The following is an 18,693-nucleotide window of genomic DNA, read 5'->3' on the forward strand; positions in this document are numbered from 1 at the left end:
AAAAAAAACAGAAAATAACAAATGTTGCAGAGGTTGCAGGGAGATTGAAACTCTTATACACTGCTGACGGGAATGCAAAAGTGGTACAACCACTATGGAAAACAATATGATGCCTCCTTAAAAAGCTAGAAATAGAAATACCATATGATCCAGCAATTCCACTCCTAGGAATATATCTTAGAGGAATAAGAGCCATCACACAAATAGACATATGCACACCCGTGTTCATTACAGCATTATTTACAATAGCAAAAAAATTGAAACAGCCTAAGCCCCCATCAACAGATGAATGGATAAACAAACTATGGTACATACACATAATGGAATACTTTGCAACGTTAAAGAACAATGATGAATCTGTGAAGCATCTCACAACATGGATGAATCTTGAGGGCATTGTGCTGAGTGAAGTAAGTCAATCACAAAAGGACAAATACTGTATGAGACCATTGTTATAAAAACACATGAAAATGTTTCCACACAGAGACAGTCTTTGATGGTGTGATGGTTAAGGTTGTGTGTCAATTTGGCTGGGCCATGATTCTCAGTGGTTTGACAGTTGTATGATGTTATGATCACTTCCATTATGAGACTTGATATATGTGATCACCTCCATGATGAGATCTGCTCTGAGTAGCCAGTCAGTTGAGATGGGGTTTCCTTTGGCTTTTGGCCTGCAATGAATATAAGTGTACATTCTGGCAAGGCTTGTGGGCTTTTGCTTGTTCTGGATCCTGCAGCTGGCTCCTGTTCATCTGACCTCCTGTTCCTGGGACTTGAGCTAGCAGTTTACCTGCAGTCTTACCTGCCCATCTTGAGATTTGTCAGTCTTTGCAGTCTGTGAGCAAGAGCCCTGCTCTCTAACCTGCCAGTCCTGGGTTTGCCAGCTGCTGCAGCTTTGTGAATCAGGAGAAGCCTCTGTCTTGATGCATGGACTTGGGATGTTCCTGCCTCTACAACCTCGTGAGCCATTTCCTTTATATAAATCTCTCTGTCTATATATATACTTACACACTTTACTGGTCTTGCTTCTCTTGAGAACCCAGCCTAAGACAGATGGTTATGAGGAGCAGGGGGAGGGGGTAAAAATACTAGTTAGGTAGTAGATAAGTGGTAAGTTTGGTGAAGGGTAAGACAGTATACAGTACTGGGGAAGTCAGCACAACTTGACCAGGGCAAAGTCATAGAAGCTTTACAAACACGTCCAAACGTCCTGAGAGTCTGAGCTACTGGGCTGAGGGCTGGGGACCATGGTCTGTGGGTCATGTATCTCAATTGGTATAACATAGTCTATAAAGTAAATGTTCTACATCCAACTGTGGTGAGTAATGACTGGGATCTTAAAAGCCTGCGAGCAGCCACTAAAATGCATCTACTGGTCCAATCCCAGTTAGAGCAAAGGAGAATGAAGAAGACCAAAAGCACAGGAGAAAGATTAGTCCAGAGGGCTAATAGACCAGAACTACCATGACCTCCACCAGACTGAGCAGAGAACAGCTAGGTATTGCCCGGTTACCACCACCAGATGCTCTGGCAGGGATCATAATACAGGGTCTTGGACAGAGCAGAAAAATACAGAACAAACCTCAAATTCACACACACACACACACAAAGACCAGTCTTTCTGGTCTGACAGAGACTGGAGACACCCCGAGTATGGCCTCCAGACACCCTTTTAACTCAGTACTGAAGTCACTCCTGAGGTTCACCCTTCAGTGAAATATTAGATAAGTCTGTAGGGCCAAGCACGTGAGGAACATGCTTCATAGTTCAGTCATGTATACGAGACTAATGGGCACACCAGCTCAAAAGCAAAGCCATGAAGGCAGGAAGGGATAGGAAAACTGGATGAATGGAAACAACCTGGGGAGAGTGTTAACAAATCGCAGGATTGGCAACTGTCATGGATTAAATTATGTCCCCCCAAATATGTGTGCATCAATTTGGCTGGGCCATGATTCCCAGAATTGTGTGGTTGGCCTCCATTTTGTGATTGTAATTTTATGTTAAAGAGGATTAGGGTGGAATTGTAACATCACCCTTACCCAGGTCACATCCCTGATCCAATGTAAAGGGAATTTCCCTGGGATGTGGCCTGCACCACCTTTTATCTCTCAAGAGATAAAAGGAAAGGGAAGCAAGCAGAGAGTTGGGGACCTCATACATCAAGAAAGCAGTGCCAGGAGCAGAGTGCATCCTTTGGACCCGGGGTCCCTGTGCAGAGAAGCTCCTAGTCCTGGGGAACATTCATGAGAGAGAAAGCCTTCCCCTGGAGCTGATGCCCTGAATTTGGACTTTTAGCCTACTTGATTGTGAAGAAATAAATTTCTCTTTGTTAAAGCCATCCACTTGTGGTATTTCTGTTTTAGCAGCACTAGATGACTAAGATGCAACCAATGTCACAAAACAGTTTGTGTATAAACTGTTTAATGAGAAACTAATTTGCTCTGTAAACTTTCACCTAAATCACACACACAAAAAAAGTGTGGTATAGTCTTGTGATTCAGAAGGCATGCTGTTAATACATAAAGCCTTTTAATTTTTTAAACTAATCATTCCTATAAAGAAATTGTTAAAATGCTTTTTATCTTTTTTTAATTTCCGCCTTTTTGGACAAATTTGGTAGCTAATTTTATCACAGACTAAGAGTAGATGATGTAGTCCATGAGCAAATTGTTTTCTTGGTGACTCCAAATCCAGTATCTCCACAAAAATGACACTTTATTTTCTCTTGGGAGAGATATTTTACATCTCTTCAGAGAGGCTAAATAGGTAACTTTTTAAAACCCAAACCCAGTGGAGGTGGGGAATGGGGCACAAGGATTAATTTTTTACTTAGGACATGTTGGTGTGATTACTATTAAGTAAGGTGCTTTACCAAGAGATATTTACAAAGTGCAAGCAATCCAAATGATTGATTCTGTATGATTATAGATTTACTTCTCTCTGTGGAATCTGGCTTCTCTGCCAGGTTACTTTCTGAGAATAAGATAAGTTCTTAGTAGATGTATGGAAGTTTGAGGAGCTCTCAGAACCTTTTTGAGGTCATATCCAGTAAATGTGAGAATGGCAGTGAGGAAAATACAGAGATGTTGGAGTGTGTATATGTGTGATCAAATACCAAGGAAATAACAATATATTTATTTGATTACAGCTTTCTTCTGAAATAAGTTATCTTAAAGTTTAACATTGTGGTGGCATTATAAGGACATATTGATTAGTTTTTCTTTTTTAAGTGTATTAAATGACTAAATGTAGTTCAGGACTTCATTTTCTACCTTAATACTATATTTGAAAAAATTAAATGAGTTGATTCATATTAAAAATAAAAACAAAAATGTAGTTAATAAAAGGGAGATACAGCATCTGTTACCGTACGTTTGTAAGATCAGTGCAGCCATCTGAAAACCAAACCTATTGTCGTGAGTCACTTCTGACTCATAGTGACCCTATAGGACAGAGTAGAACTGCCTCATAGGGTTTCCAAGGAGCGGCTGGTGGATTTAAACGCCGATCTTTTGGTTAACAGCCAAGCTCTTAACCGCTACGTGCCAGGGCTCCAATGCACCTATAGTTGCCTGTTATTTGAATTTTTCTGAGAAAAACAGTATCATGCAAGTATAGTTAATTGAATATTTTGTTGGATTATATATGTACCACCTTTATTTTTCTTATTTCTTCAAGTGGGGAGGTTGGATGATTTTCATAATATTTGAAAATTATTCCCCTTCATTTCTGAAGGATATTTTTGCTGGATATAAAATTCTGGTTGACACTTCTTTTCTTTCAGCACTTGAAAAATATTATGCCAGTTCCTTCTCGCCTCCATGATTCTTAGTGAGAAATTTGTTGTCATTCAAATTATTTTTCCCCTTAGGGTCAGATGTTTCTCTCTTGTCTCTTTCAAGATTTTTCTTTATCTTTAAATTTCAGAAGTTTGACTGTGATATGTCTAGGTGTGGATTTCTTTGGGTTTATCTTGTTTGGGATTTGCTCAGCTTCTTGGGTTTGTAGGTTTATGTCTTTTCCCAAATTTGATGAATTACCAGATATATTTCTTCAAATACATTTTCAGCCCTGCCCACTTGTATCCTCTCTTTCTGAGACTCTTGTGACATGAATGTTAGATCTTTTGCTATAGGTTCGCAGGTCCCTGAGGCTCTGTTCATTTTTATTCAGTCTTTTTCCTGCTCTGTTTTTCGTATTTCTGTTGTTTTTTTAGTTTACTGATTCTTTCTTTGTCCCTTCCATTCTGCTGTTGAGCCCATCCATAGACTTTTTTATTTCAGTTATTGTAATTTTCAGTTCTATAATTTCCATTTCATTCTTCCTTATATCTTTTCGGGTGTTTTGCTGAGACTTTCTGTTTCTTTACTCAGATTTTCCATTTTTTGTGTTTGTTTCAAGTGTGTTGTAATTACTCATTGAAGCATTTTTATGATGGTTCCTTTAACTGTTTGTGAGATAATGCAAACATCTGTGTCATTTTGGTGTTAGTATCTCTTGATTGTCTTCTCATTCAAGCTGAGATTTTTCCTTATCCTTGGTGTGAATAGTGATTTTAAATTGAAACCTGGACATTTGAGGGTATTATGTCATGAGGACTCTGAATTTTATTTAAATCTTCTGTGTTGGTAGACCTCCTTTGACACTGCTTTGGCAGAGGGGAAGAGTGCTGCCTCATTACTGCCAGGCAGGAGTATAAGTCCAGGTTCCTCCTCAGCCTGTGTTGAAAACTGGGGAGGAGAATCTTGTTACGTCTGGGTAGGGGTGGAAGTTCTGGTTCCCCAAGGTGACTGATGACATTAACCCTGCTGGATAAATACTTAGGCGTGGAATTGCTGAGTTGTATAGTAAGTTTTGTTTTAACTTTGAAAAGAAAGTGCCAAACAGTTTTTTTTTTTTTTTTTAATGGTGGTACAGTCTTACATTCCTACCAGCACTGTATGAGTATTTTAGATGCTCTACATCAGTGCTGTCCTATAGAAATTTCTGTTGATAGAAATCTGTATCTGTGCTCCCATTAGAGTAGCCACTAGTCATATGTGGCTTTTGAGAAGGTGAGTGCTTTAAGGCTAGTGTGTCTGAGGAACTGAATTTTTAATTTTATTCAATTTTGTCAGTTTAAATTTAAATGGCCACATGTGGCTAGTGGCTACTATAAAGGGCATCACATTTCTGCATCCTCAAGGACGTTTGAAAGTGTTATTTTAAAAACGGTGTGGAGGCAGAGTCTGACCTCCTCTGACTTCACAAGGGGTAGGAGAATCAAGATCAACAGCCCAACGCTGATTCCTATGAGGCGGTGGTCAGACACACCTCCTCTCTCCGCCATCTTTACCAATTCTGACACCAACCATCCCTTCCACACTTCTCTACTTCTCTACTGGGTTTGATAATTCATTGCAGCGGCTACACAGAACTCACAAACCATACTCACAATTATGGGGTTTATTAGGGAAGTGTAACAGGTTACAATTCAGGTTCAGGAACACTCAGGATACTGGAGGCAGAGAGAAAGCAAGCTGTAACCCTAAAGACGGTTAGAAGTGGTGGCAGCAGGAGACGGCACAGTAGGCTTCCCAGCCCACAGAGAAAGAAAGCTAAGTGCCTTTAGGCAGTGGCCTAGGGCCAGGGAAAGGCGTGCCTGCGAGCACACCTGGGAAGAGGCTGTCCTGATGATGGAAGAACTGTCAAATGTTTCTAACTTTTTAGAATAGGCAAAGGTTCAAAGGATGCTCCAGCTCCTGGCTGTTCCTGGTGGTGGTAGGATTCTTTCTTTTCCCGTCTCCAGGGTGGCTCATTTCATACCCTGCGGGATGGCAAAACTGACTAATTCCCTTGATGGGCCACAATTACCGTATCTGCACAGTCCCACCCAATCACTTGGATGAAACTTACAAGACCATGGCTTGAAAAGCCACACAAAGGTGATCAATGACACAGCAGTTAGTCTTCGTAATTTTAGCTATTCAGGAGTGTGAAGTAGTATCTTATTGTGGTTTTTATCATTTCCTGTACTTTTTTGCTATTTTAGTTTCATGATTTTTTTTTTAAACAGCAGAAGTTTTTTTAATTTTGATAGAATTGATAAGGCTTTTTCCCCTGTTTTCTGGTCCATGCTTTTGAATCTTTGCCTATCATGTCATAAATGTTTTTTCCTATGCTTTCTTTTTGAAGTTACATAGTTTTAGCTTACTCTAGTTTACTTTTAGGTTTATTATCCATTTTGAGTTAATTTTTGTATAAGGTATAACATAAAGGTCAAAGTTGTATTTCATTCCATATGGATATCCAGTTGTTCAGTACAATTGTTGAAAATATTTTCTTCTATGTTAAGTTACCTTGGCACATTTAGTGAAAATCAACTGACCATATATTTGTAGGTCTATTTCTGGATTCTCTATTCTGTTCTGTTTATCTATATGTTTATCCTTAGGCTATTACCAAACTGTCTAGATTGCTGTAGCTTAATAAAAATGTCTCTTTAACTTATGTAACCTACTATCAAATAATATTTACTACTTCTTATATAATGTAAGACCTGTGCAACAGTATTTTCCCATTGTCTCACAATTTTTTTTCCTATCTGAGCTTTATTTTAGATAAATTTTACTACTGTTTCTTCAAGTTCACTAATCTTTTTTTCTCCTGCAGTGTATAAACTACTGTTTATCCCATCCAGTGACATTTTCATTTTAAATATTATATGTTTTTTATCTCTGGAAGTTCTGTTTTGTTCATTATGAAAACTTCCATTTCTTCTTTACTATGTTCATGCTTTCATTTACATCCTTGAATATGAAGCATATTTATAATAGCCCTGGGTTAGCTATGAGAATCATTTGTCTTGTAACTACCTGGTAACTTTCTTTCCTTAGAATTTCTTGCCTGGCCTTAAGAAATTTACCCTTCTCATGCACAGATTTTTGTTTAGCTAAGCACTCAAGTAGGTCCTTATGCAGATTACTGGAACTCTTTCTCTGTGTATGTAGCTCCTTTCTCTCTGGAACTCTGCCCCACAAATTCTAGCCACCTTGTCCTCCTTGCACTTTTCTCTCTGTCTCCTCAAGTCAACAAGATTACAAGGCTCTATTTGGGTTCTTCTTCCTGTACTGTAGTGGTAAATTACTTCCTGGCAGACAGCTTGGGTGATGGTAGAGCTTGCCTTGTTTATTTCCCTTTTCTCAGGGATCACAGTCATACCTGTGTCTGAAAATAGTCCCTTCCTATATCTTGTAATGTGTTCTAGTTGTTTACGGTGGTAGGATCATTCTGGATCTGTTTACTCTCTCATCCCAGAAGTGGAAGTTGAATCATTCTAGACTGAGTTTTAATGCTAACACCTTTTTAAAGTTCTGAAGCTTTCAAGTATTATTTTTCCTATACTTAACCATTGATTAACCGTTTTTCAGTATTGTATAAATGAGCATGTGTCCACTTTAGGAACTATTATTTAGTTCACAATTTAAAGAGTTCAGTACACATTTTAAATCAGAAACTGACCAGAAAAAAATTATTTATCATACCTAATACATTTCACAAATCAGAAAAATTGACTTTTTGAGAATGAAACAATTATCTCCATATTATGGGGCAGTCATTTTAAATATAAAATTATTCCTTAATATTTCATTAGAAACACAAAGGACTGCATATCAGTGGGTGAGGACTAAAATGAACTATTTGGTCTAGTGCTTTAAATATAAATTCTGTAATTTTAGAGTACAAAATTTTTATAGTATGTTCAGCATACTCTATATCAGAAATTAGCGACCTTTATCTGTAGAGGGCCAGATAATGTATATTTTAGGATTTGCAGATTATGCAGTTCTTGTCACAACTACTTAGCTCTTTCATTATAGCACAAAAGCAGCCACAGGCAATACATAAACAAATGAGTTGGCTATGTTGCAGTAAAACTTTGTTTATGGACAATGAAATTTGAATTGCATATAATTTTGATATGCCAAAAAATATTCTTCTGATTTTTTTCAACCATTTAAATATGTAAAAACTATTCTTACCTCGTGGGCCATATATACATAAACAGGTGGCCAGCCAGATTTGGCTTACAGACCATAGTTTGACAACCCCTGCTCTACAGGATTAAAACAGCTCCCCAGTAAGCTGTAGGATCCCTAATGGACTGTTGTGTTTCGAATCTAAGTGATATTTTTACTTGAATTATTCCCTATTGTTATGTTCTATTCCAAAGTAAATAAGATCACACAATTCCGAGATTGTAGGGGTTTGAGAGATTATATAATGTCAAAGCTTATATCAGAGTTATCTTAGCCAGTTGGGGAATTGAGACTAATGTCAAATTTATCTTACTCCAAAATTGGTACATTTTCTTTTCTTTTTTTATCCCATGAGGCTACATTCCTTTCTCCCTATTGTGCTTCGGTATGACTGTCTTATTAATGTTCTAAAAATAGTACATATGTCTGCATACTAAATTTAGTTATTTTTTTATGAAGTTGGCCTGATACTCATGAACAGAAAATTCCTCCACTTTATATCATCGTTAACTTTATGCTGTCACCATTTACAAGATCCTGGGTTTTCCTCCCTAGTCCACAGTCTGGAGACTAAAGCCTCTTTTCCTCATTACCACTGCTTCTATAATTCTGTGTTTCACACAACCCTGTTAGCCAGTTAGAACACAAAATATATTGCAACTGATGTGGATTAGTGTACTGATCAGCCCTCTCTTAGAATGCTCAGAATTTTTTTCTAATATCTCATCTGAAGCAGCATTAATATATACAATCTGTGATTTCATTTGCTGCTATGTCTGTGTCATTAATTCAAGCCACATTTCAGAAGATGATTATGGAATTCATTTTCTATAATCAAAAGTGTATTTTCCTTCCTCCTTCAGGTATGTAACTGAAGTTGTTCTGTAGCAATAGCTAAAATCAAGTGCCATGAAAGTTCTAAAAGAGGGTTCTTAGGTTGAGGTAGATGCTGCTGTAGCATAAATGAGTGAGTAGTAATATAGCTGCATATAGTCATAACTCAGGGAATCCTTTTCTGGCCTGTATATCTCCATGATGTTTTCTTGACGCATTGGGACTATCCAGGAAAAAAAAAGGCAACTTCTTTTTGCATGTGGATAGAGTAAAACCTTTATTTTCAAATATAAAACAAAGGTTGAGTCTGACAGAAACTATGGAGTAATGGAAAGTCAGCATTGAAAGACAATTTGTATAGTTAGTAAAAAAATGTTAAGAATTTTTAAACAATTTGTTATTTTATGTTTGTCGTTGCATAAGAATTATAAATAGATTTAAAATCAGGCTAATTTCCAGATTTGGGAGGGGAGTGGTAATCAAGAGATTTTTTTCTTATAAATTACTCTTTTATTGTTTTCAAAATTTAGAAATAGAGTACCATTAACAACCTGCCGTACTCTTCTCAGTGACATGAGCAGTTGCAGAGTATAACTTCTGTTTTCCTGATTCTTTTATAAACCTAATTATTGTTGTTTGTTTTTAATAAGTCAACATTTTTTCAATATATTCCATAGAATGTTAATAAGTACTGTTGGATAAGGATTCAGGGGTCATATGTCTAGGAAATGCCAGATTAAATGAAGTTAAACAGGTAATCATGATCTGCCCACTTCTTGACATCTGCAGTGCTTATCATCATTGTTCAAGCCTCCATTTTCTCTCATCTGGCCTACTGAATAGTTTCTTATTTGGTTTCTCTGCTTCCTCTTGTAATCCTCCCACTCAATCCATTCTTTATACAGTAGCCAAGGCAGTCTTCTAAAAAACTTAGTGTTACTCCTCTGCTTAAGATGTACCATCACACGGACAGTATCTGCATTGTTCACTATTATACCCTCAGCCCCACATGGCGTTACACATGGTATTTACTCTAGTATAAATATTTGTTGAATGAATAAAAAAAAATTTCATCAAATAAAATCCAAATATTTTATAATGGCCTACAAAGACCCATATGTTCTAGTCCCTTTCTATCTCTCTTACCTTATCTCCCTGCAATAAACTTCCAGCTACCTTTTTCCATGAACATTATAAGCTCATTCCTATCTTATGCCCCACTGTAAAACACTCTTCTCCTATGACTTTCCTGTCTGACTTATTTCGTTCAGTTTCAACTTGAGTGTCACCTCCTCAGAGTACCTACTCCTGATGCACTGTCTAAAACGGTGCTTCCACCTTCCCAATTTCTCTCCAACACCCAGTTTTATTTTCTTCAGAGCATGTATCACCATCTGAAATTAGTTTATTTACTTATTTGTCTGCCTTTCTGCACTAGAATAGAGATCTTGCCTCCCTTTTCCTTTCTGTCTCTAGTACTTTGAACACTGCCTTTCCCATAGTAAGCCCCAAGTATATAATATATATGAGGGGGGAAGGATGAATAAATGAAGTCATGTCTACTGCATGATTTGTAGAAATGTTCGATATGCTAACATGTGTTGTGAATTGTCAAGAAAGGATATAACTGGTAATGTTACCCAAACTTCTTCATCACAGAACTACTTTTCTCCAAGCATTTAGCCATAGTAGAGTTTTACAGAAGACATTTTAGAAGTGTGATAGGGTCTATGGATACATTTAAATTGTTAAAAAATGATTTCAAACTTATAAACAAGTATAAGCCTAGAATAGATGATTTTTTTTCTTGAACCATTTGAGAATAAATTGCTGACGTTATACCCCATCACCTCTGAATACTTTATAGTGTAATTCCTACAAACAGAGGCATTCTCCCACATAACCAAGATACACTAATCAAGATCAGGAATTCAACATTGATATGTTACTACTGTCTAATCCACAACCCCATTCAAGTTTTTGTCAGTTTTTCTAGAATTTAATGGTAGAAATCCCCAGAAAGGAAGAAAGCACAGAGAAGGGAACCTCAAAATTGATATATATATACTCCTGTAAAACATTTGGCTGACCTCTTAAGTTCACATAGATAGGGGAGACTCCATAAAGTCCAGTGGAAATCAGTAGCTAGAATGGGAAGTTGTTGAGCAGATATTTCTGATCAAGTTTGGAGTTTTGAGTCCTACCAAGTTAGAGGATTTTTAAAACACATCAGAGTTTCCAGTGAAATCTCAGAAGGGACTATGTCCAAGGACTAAGGGATTTGTTCTAGGACTAAGGGCAAGACTGAAACATATCCTCCCTAACAAAGTGTTAAACCAAGAGTCCACAAGTTCAAGATGATTAGCTAGTATCTTGATTGCTTAGTAGAAGAAAAATCAACGCTCTTCAAAGGAGGATAACAAAATTCAGAGTTTTTGCAGTATATTATTCCTGCTTCCCAGTATACAAAAAAAAATAAAATAAACGTGAAAAAACAGGAAAAGATGGCCCATAATTAAAAGAATAAGGAGTTAGTTCAGGCATTGGTATTAGCAGACAAGAACTTTAAATCAGCTATTATAAATCTGATCAAGAAGTTAAAGGAAAAGGGGATCATAATGAGTGAAAATATAGGATATCTCAGCAACTTAGAACTGAAAACTAAATGGAATTGTAGAACTGGAAAGAGTAATACCTGAAATGGAAATTTTACTGGGTAGACTTAACCACAGATGGGAGATTGCAAAAGACCATGTCAGTGAACCTGACAACAGAAGTTATCCTGCCTGAAGAACAAAGAGAAAAAAATATTGCAAGGAGAAGAATTGCAATAGAAGATTGCAGAGAAGATCTCTTTTTGGTCTTAGAGAGGAGAGAAAGAAATAAAAAATTAAAAGAGAGAGAGAGAACAGATCCTCAGTGGTCTCTGGGATAACACACAGCCAAACTTAGGTGTATTAGAATGCCAGAAAGAAAAGAGAGACAATGTGGCAGAAAAAAATTTTTTTTTTTTTTAATATTTTATTGTACTTCAGATGAAGGCTTACAGAACAGATAGTTTCTCATGTAACAGTAACACACATGCTGTTTTATGACATTGGTTAACAACCCCACAACATTTTAACGCTCTAAATTCTCAACTTTTTTTTTTTTTTTTTTTGAAAATACACATAGCCAAAGATACGCCATTTCAAAAATTTTTTTTACATACACATTTAAGTGAAGAAATATTGGCTGAAAAGTTTTTAAATTTGACTGAAAATGAACTTACAGAACCAGGAAGCTCAGTGAACCTCAAATAGAATAAATACAAAGAAAACCACGTCTAGATTCATAATAGTCATACTGCTGAATATTAAAGATTAAAAAAAAAAAAACTTGAAAACAAGAGAAAGATATAGAGTAACAATAATATTAATGACAGCTGATTTCTCATCATAATAATAGAAAAAGACAATAAAATGACATCTTCAAAGAGCCAAAAGAAAAAAATGTTCAACCCAGAATTCATATCCAATGGAAACATCATTCAAAAATAAAGACAATTTCAGATGAACAAAATCTTGGATAATTTATTTTCAGTAGTCTTTCAGTATAAAAGAATATGCTGAAGGAGAGTTTTTAGGCTGAAGGGCAATGATATTAGATGGAAACTTGGTTCTGCAGGGAGAAATTAAACCACCAAGAGTGACAAATATATAAAAGATTTATCTTTTTTTCCTTGTGTTTCTTTCCTTAAAAGTAAAAGTTATACCATTTAATTAAGCAATTTTGTAATATATATAGAGTTGTAATATATGACAACACTAGCAATAAAGAACAATGGCATTAATGTAATTATACTGTTGCGAGATTTATATGCTTTGCATGAGGTTCAATATTTGCTTAAGTAGACTGATAAATTAAAGATGTATGTTGTAATCCTTAGAGTGGCAACACTTCTTCCTCAGTACAAAGAGGTATACAGCAACTAAAATAAAACATTTAAAATATTTGATTAACTAAAATTAAGGCAGGAAAAGGTAGAACAGTAACAATATGTAACAAAAAGCAGCAGAGAACAATAGAAATAGAAAACAAACACCAAAATGGTAGTTTTGAGTGCAGTCATTTCAATAATTGCATTAAATATAAATGGACTAAACTTTCTAGAGTCAAAGATTTTCATATTGTATAAAAATACAAGACCTAACTATATCCTGCCTACATGTCACACATTTAAAATATGAAAATTTAAACACAGTTCATGTCTCTTCATCTCTTACATTGCTGGGTAAGCTTCCAATGTCTATAGTATGATTAGAGCAGCTACAAGTTCAAGAATAAAATATTCAGAAAAACTAATATTTTGGTCTTAGAGGAAGGAACAGCAGGAGGGTTTATTAGAAGGTAATAGAATACTACTACATTAGGAGAGTAAGGAGATCTGGGTTCTCATTTCAGTTTTTCCATTAGCTGAACACCTACCCTTGGGATATCACTTTATTCCTCTGTTTATCACTATGTGCTTTTCTGGGTTACTAAGATTTCCATATCTATATGTTCAATTTTATTTCATTTTCAAATTTCAAAGTAAACTGGGCTTAAATTGCATTTTTCTTCTCTAAGGACTCTTCTTATAATGGAAAGAAGACTAAGTAAATTTGCCACTGACTGGATATATGATCTTGGGCATCATCATTTCTTCATCTATTTATTGGTGATATCTGTATATTCTTGGTAATAGTTCTCCTGCACACCAGTTAACATTGTTATGTACCATATGAGGCGATGGATATGTAGTTCAAAGCACTGTAAGATTGGGTATTGTTTTTACTATGAATAACCTGGCTGTGTTGGAGTTAGATTTTGTTTGATGGTGTGCTTATAAAAACTTTCTTTTTAAAATGTTTTTCTGTAATCTTAAAATTTATCGAAAGGTTTGTTTCTCTAATATGTTAGCACAATCAAGAATTACTTAGAAGAAAACACATTTATCTTTCATTTTCTACTTAACGCTTCCAGTTATTTTCCCTGTCTATGATGTTATAGAGAAAACAAATTAGAAATTGAGACAGTTTTGAACATGTATCTAATGGGTCAGAAATATATAGTAATTTACTAATTTAATTTTGGGTGATATTTTAAAAACCAAATTATGAATATATTTCATACTTGAGCCTAAAGTTGGCTAGGAAAATTTTTGCATGTGAGGATATCTACTTTTATATTTTACAAAGGTTCTACCAAAGTTAAGGAGCCCTGGTGGCTCAGTGGTTAAAACTCTCAGCTGCTAACCAAAAAGGTGGACAGTTCAAACCCACCAGCCTCTCTACGGGAGAAAGATGTGGCAATCTGCTTCTGTAAAGATTTACAGCCCTATAAACTCTATGGGGTCACTGTTAGTCAAAATTGACTCGACGGTAGTGGTTTTTGGGTTTTGGGTACCAAAGTTGGGCGTTGTGATTTTTAGAATTGTATTTTTATAAAGGTGAAAAAATAAAGTTCCGTGATTTCACATTTAATTAATACTCATATACTTTTAACAAAACAAAAAAAAAGTCTACAAGGACAATCAGAGGAAGTCATAGAATGTCACGAGTGTATCAGTGCTATTTTAATTCTTTTAAGATGGTTGTTTCTTAGGTATGACATGGGGAGTTCTTTAGTATATGTGGTACTATCCATATCCCCACCTGAATAAGGAAGTTATTACTTAAATGAATTGGACTAAGTATGACTGTTGAGTGAGGGTGACATTAGCAATATCCAAAAGGAAAGAAAAATGTCCAATATATTTTAAACTAGTTTGCTCTTCAAAATAGCTGCTATTTCATTTTTTTCTCTTACAGAAACATTGCTATCTTGAGAAAATAAGTTAAGGAATGAGAGGCAACGAAGAAAGGACATTCATCTTGGAAAGACCCAAAGCACTTTGAAACTTTAACGGAAAGTAATGCTAGCTGCTAAAACCACCTTTGTCACCAGAGCAGATCAAGTGCTTCAAATTTAAACGGTAACCAGAATTCTCCTATCATGTTACTTTTCCACCAAGAATTTCAGATGACCTAAAAGCATTTTTTTCTTAAGTTTAGGTATACCAAAGTATAGATAAAGCTGACAGTTTTATAACTTACTTAGTATAGTCAGGCTTTTATTTTGGTCCTTAATGTTTGACCCTAAAATTGGTCAAAAAGAATAGTTTGAGGTTTTTTTCCAGTTATAAACATCTCAACCTAGAAACAGATAAGCTTATCTGAATAAGAATACGTCATAATAAAGTTATGGTTATCCCTCACCAAGTATTTGCCTTTCATAGAAATAATCCAAGCAATGTAAGTGCAGAGGTTTTTTTAATTTTGATCTTATTTTCTGAACTTTATTTCATTTTTTTTTCATTTTCCATACCTGACATCTAGTCTCTTGAACTTTCTCTCTTCATATCTGACATAATTTTTTTTTCTTTTTTGTGTATCTTTATTTTCTCCTTTGCCTCTCCTCCTCTCTACTTTTTTTTCTATCATTTTGCAGGAATAGAGAGTTATAAAATGCTCAATGATCCATAATAGGAAAGGAGAGGAAAATTGTAAAATGTTTCTACTTGTGAAATTGCAAGGACTGGACCCCTGGTGGCGCAGTGGTTAAGAGCTTAGCTGTTAATCAAAAGGTCGCCAGTTCGAATTCACCAGCCGCTCCTTGGAAACTGTGGGGCAGTTCTACTCTGTCCTGTAGGGTCGCTATGAGTCGGAATCAACTTGACAACAACAGGGTTATTATTATTCTTATTTTAGTTACATTTCAAGTAGAGTGGAAAGCAGTTAGAGTAAAAACTGGAAAAGCCAGAACCTATGTAAGGCAGAAACCTGTCAGAGAAGGAAAGCTCAAATATTTTCCACTAATAAAGAGCAGTAGAAAAGTGGTAAGACTACACCCTGTCAAAGACGGAAAACTTGGAAGACCCGGAAAAACAAAAGCAGTCCCATCAAATTCTGGCTGTCACAGGTTCCACTGTATATGAAGAAGTAAGATTCTTTTTCTGTCTTCTTAAATCACCTTGATCTTAGGCCAAATTATTTCAATGTATGTTTTGTAAAGATTTAAATGTTTTCAAAATGTTTATGGCATCCTAATGAACAACTAGAACTTTTATTCACTGGACCTTTATTAATTTGGTTTTGAGGGATAATCATTGTTTCCTTGAGTCACTATGTCTTAGTAGTGAATTGGTGCAGGTGACTACAACGAAATTCTTGTTGTGAAGTGCAGGAGATGTGAAAAATCTACCAAATACAGTATCATGTACTGGTCCTAATGATTCCAAGGAGTACAGGACCTATTTCAAAGAAATGATTCAAGTTAACAAATATAACCCAGGACAATAATATAGCCAAGGATGAATGCTCTAGTTACTCTTCCCTGTGCTAACATTAGCCTTGATATAAATACCTTGTTAACAGTTGGGAGCGGGGGAGGGAGGTTGTGTTGTTTCGTATTTTTTTTTAATTCTCTAATTATGGTTTAAACCTCTACTATGGCATAATTAGAGCTTTTCCACTTTTTTGTTACTACCAGGCATGTAGCATAAAAGAGCATTCAGCTCTTTAAAAGTGTCCAGGAAATTCTATCTAGTCCTCACCCATTAAAAATAAAAAAAGAAGTATGCAGATGTTATAATATATAGGAACGCACCAGATTTCCCTGTTTTTTGTTAATGATCTAAGTTTTCTTTACCCCTTTAATTATATGTCTTTACCTGTGTAATTATATAATCTTATATAACCACAGTTTGATGCCAGAACCCAAAAAAAATTGTCAAAAATTTTACTGTGATACTTGTACTCCTTATTAAACTTCTGATTCCATCTCTCAGTTTAAATCCATCTCTCAATGATTTTTGGTAACCATAGACAGGCTAATTGAAATCCATAGATAGCATCATACTATTTTTCTAATCATTAATTTCAATCTTTTGTACTATGAAATTTGTTTTCAGGGTTATATCACCATGAAAAAAGTTAGGCTAGAACTTGACCCCTACAAAACCAAAGAATTCCATTGATTCCCCCACCTAGCCCAATTTGGAAGTCATATGACTCGCATCCAGGAGGTATACAGAATTAAAACCATCTGCATTTACTTATTATTTAATTTTTCTGGCTCCATCCAAGCTGAGTTCCTCCAAAATCCCAAATCTATAATGACCTTTTAAGAGGGGATGGAATCAGATTTCTAATTATGCAGTTCCTTTGGGACAGAAATTTTTGTTATTAAGCTATTGTGGGCACTTTGAAGAGGGTAAAATGTAAAAGGGGAACATTTTAGCTGTATACTGTTAAAGTCCACTCACACACTCAGTTTTATATCTCAATTTATTTCACTAGGTGAAAATCATGGCTGTTGGGGGCTGGGGATAATATCTTGCAGACTGCAAGATCACTCTGAATAATCTGATATCTGTCTGAATGTTAAACTCATAAAGACTGATAGGCCTTATGAGCATCCTCAACAACATATTCATTTAGGAAAACTATCCTTATGAAGGGAAGCCTATGTGTAATTTGCCCAGACAAGAAAGAAGGAAACCAGAAATAGCTTACAAAAGTATCGCCAACTGATTTTTTACAAAGGTACAAAGGTAGTTCAATGGAGGATGGATAATCCTTTCAACAGATGATGCTGGAGCAATTGGACATCCATCCATTACCACCACCACCATTACTGTTGAGTCGATTTCAACTCATAGCGACCCTATAGGACAGAGTAGAACTGTCCTATAGGTTTTCCAAGGCTGTAATCTTTACAGAAGTAGACTGCCACATGTTTCTTCCATGGGACAGTTGATGGGTTTTAATCGCTGACCTTTCGGTTAGCAGCCGTGGGCTTAACCACTGCACCTCCAGGGCTTCTCTGAATATGCATAGACAAAAAAAATGAACATCAACCTATGTCCCACACATTATGCAAACATTAACTCAAAACTGACCATAGATGTAAATGTAAAACTATAAAACCTTTAGAACAAAATATAGGAGAAAATCTTCAGGACCTAGGGCTTGTGAAGAGTTCTTAGATATGACACAAAAACACAATCCAAAAAGAAATACAAAATCAGTAAGTTGGACTTGATCAAAATCAAAAACTTTTGCTCTGTGAAAGACCATGTTAAGAGTCAGATGAGAAGACAGGCTACAGACTGAGAGAAGATATGCATGTGCAAACCAAATATCTATCAAAGGAGTTGTATGTAGGATATATAAAGAACTCTCAAAACTCAATAGTTTTTAAAAAAATCTAATTTAAAAATGAACAAAAGACATGAAGAGACGTTTCACAGCTGAGGGTATACATAAGGCAAATAAGCACATGAAAAGGTGTTCAACATCATTTGCCATTAGTTAAGTGCAAATTAAGACCACAATGAGTTATCACTGCACACTTAACTGTTGTTGTTGTGTGCTGTGGAGTCGATTCTGACTCACAGCTACCCAATAGGACAGAGTAGAACTGCCCCATAGGGTTTCCAAGGCTGTAATCTTTATGGGAGCGGATCACCAGGCCTTTTCTCCCTGGAGTAGCTGGTAGATTCCAACCACCAAACTTTCAGTTAACAGCCAAGTGCTTAACCATTGCACCACCAGGGCTCCTTGCACACTTAACTAGAAGAACTAAAATAAAAATAGGGACAATAGCAGATGCAGAGAAACTGAACCACTCATAAATTGCTGGTATGTAAAAGGTACAGCCACTCTGGAAAATAGTTCACTAGTTTCTTTAAAAAAACTAAACAACACTCATCATGTAACCCAACAATCACATTTTTGGGCATTTATCCCAGAAAAATAAAAACTTACATCCA

At 35.9% G+C, this 18,693-nt stretch overlaps 1 protein-coding gene across 5 annotated transcripts in view; it reads left to right on the plus strand.

The window, feature by feature from the left end:
* PEAK1 (pseudopodium enriched atypical kinase 1) overlaps positions 1-18,693 on the plus strand; it is a 151,523-nt gene that overhangs the window by 29,314 nt on the left and 103,516 nt on the right. For 4 of the 5 annotated variants that reach the window (XM_023729842.1, XM_023729841.1, XM_023729843.1 and 1 more), the window contains one exon: positions 14,690-14,853. The gene's annotated coding sequence lies outside the window, so the exon portion shown is untranslated. Of the gene's footprint in view, positions 1-13,509; positions 13,558-14,689; positions 14,854-18,693 lie in introns of those variants that run through there. The other variant, XM_023729844.1, reaches the window with a different exon arrangement.

Source organism: Trichechus manatus, unplaced genomic scaffold (assembly GCF_000243295.1).
Source record: "Trichechus manatus latirostris isolate Lorelei unplaced genomic scaffold, TriManLat1.0 scaffold00030, whole genome shotgun sequence".
Classification (NCBI taxonomy): domain Eukaryota; kingdom Metazoa; phylum Chordata; class Mammalia; order Sirenia; family Trichechidae; genus Trichechus; species Trichechus manatus.